The sequence below is a fragment of the Rhinopithecus bieti genome, unplaced genomic scaffold (assembly GCF_001698545.2).
Source record: "Rhinopithecus bieti isolate Rb0 unplaced genomic scaffold, ASM169854v2 scaffold_44748, whole genome shotgun sequence".
Classification (NCBI taxonomy): domain Eukaryota; kingdom Metazoa; phylum Chordata; class Mammalia; order Primates; family Cercopithecidae; genus Rhinopithecus; species Rhinopithecus bieti.
The window spans coordinates 1,900,136-1,902,351 of NW_016819104.1; positions in this window are offsets into that span (position 1 = coordinate 1,900,136).

Genomic DNA, 2,216 nt, shown 5'->3' on the forward strand with positions numbered 1-2,216 from the left:
GGCTTAAGAAATGTGAAGTTCCCAGCCACCAGGTTTTCCCCTACCAACCTCTCCAGGTGCTTCCACCACCCCTTGATTCTCCTCTCTACTCCCAGTTCTTTCTCCCCATACCAGAAGAGATTCCTTCCTCCTATTCCTATATGAAAGAAAATCACCTCTAAGGAAGATCTTTCAAAAATATTGACCCTCTTATGCCTAGGCACATCTAGGCTATAAGATCCTTAATAGCAAGGATGCCTTGCCTTCAGGACTCATCCAGTGTCTGACGTGCAGTAGGCACCAATGTATTTTTGGTGAAATAAACTGAACTGTAGTAAATTAGGGGACAGAGGAAAAGGGCTTGCAAGCAAAAAGTGGAAGAGAAGCTCCAAGGTCTCAAGATAAAGACCTGGGGAAGCAGGGAGCAGCGGGAAGGGTGGTGGAGTTGCAGCGTGTATCTCTTGCCTGTTATAAACTTCCCAAGAGGACTTCTGAATTCAACTTGTTGCAATCCCTGTTTTCCTGCAAACCCCAAGAAAGGAGTACAGGCGTGACTGCATTCACTCACAGAGGTCCAGACTTAAAGCCCAAGCTTTATTCATTATAATTCAAACGCATCTGGGCATGAGTAGAAGGCTGGTGGGGCAGGCTTTCCAAGGATCGGTTTGCATGAGGCACTAAGGAGTCCCCTGGGAAATAATCCATCCCAGGGGAAGAAAGAGTTGAAGGGGAAAGTTTGAACCAAACAGAATAGTGGGTCAAGAAGGGAGGGACAACTCTGAGTACAGCATAATGTCTATCTTTCAGCTTATTGTCTAGTCTACTCCCTGTGGATCTGTGCCAGAATCCAAGATAAAGGACACTGCATTAAAAATAATTTTTAAAAGAGAGAGTTTTATCTTTTTTGAAAAAAATTATATATTATTCAGTTAGTACTACAGAAATTGAAAGAAAGTTTGAGATCTATGCAGAGCAATCATATGTCCCAGTTCTCCCAAGACAGTCCCAGTTTGCACCTGTTGTCTCAGCAGGTAACCCTGTTCCCTGTTTCAGCTTACTTCTGAAGTGTCCTAGAAGTTGTATGGTCACCCTGGTTCTGAGGGACATTTTGGGGATAAATCTAGGTAAGTCACACACTCTTTTTCTAACATATAATGTTCTTGTGTCCATAAAAGGAGCCTACAAAACAAAGAGAATAAGAAAAAGGAACACAAATTCCATTTTCATATGAGACTAGGTGACATCTGTAACCCAGAAGAACATGAGATGAATCCAGAAAGCAAATAGAAGAATCGTAAATGGCTCAGCAGGGCAGACTGAACTAACACAGAAGTGTCTTTAGAGGGACTTAACAGTGAGAAGAGGGCTAACATACCCTGAAGAATCGAAGAAAAACTAAGGAACTGGAGACACCAGCTACCTAGAAGGCAAGAGTAGAACCATCACTGTGTGCTATAAAGAAATTATCCCCTCAACATCCCATCAGGAGATGGGATATAGATTCTCTACATGAGTTGAACCAGACTTGCCTCATCTCAGGGACACCAGGCCCAGAGGAGGGCATGAAAATCAAACTCAAACCAGGGAGAGTTAACTGAACACTGTATCCTGAATCTGAGACTCCAATTATTTTCCCAGTTCCAGCTTCAGAACATTATCATTTAGCCTTCCATTCTCCAAGAAGATTTTAAAACATAAAACACCCTGGGGGTGGAGGATTGAAGGGAAAACCTATAAATAATGACATTTGGGGCAATCTGGCTGGCCAACAAATTTTCCTACTTGAAATTCTATAAGGCAACAAGACCAGCCCAAGTCTAATCAGGTTTTTAGTGCTTCATTCTTAAATATGAATGGGCACCAGGCTTTGGGGCAGCTGTCAACGTGAAAGACAGAGGCTAAAACAAACAGGATAAAAAGAACAGTGGGGATAAACAGAGACAAGATAAGAAGCAAGAGAAAATATTAAGAAAATTATAATTAATGATAACCAATGACTTTAGAGGATGAAGAAAGATAGGCTACTATCTTCCTAAAGAAAACAGTCAGAGAATATGAGTAAGCTCTTAGAAATTTAAATATTATCTCCAGATTTTTTTAATTATTGAACAAAAATATAGAGGTGGACATTAGGAGAGAAAAACTGAGGGAAACGGAGGATCAATCCAAGTGGACAATACCTGCCTCGTAGGAATTCCAAAAACAGAGAAAAAAATGGGGCTCAACAGAGTGGGTGG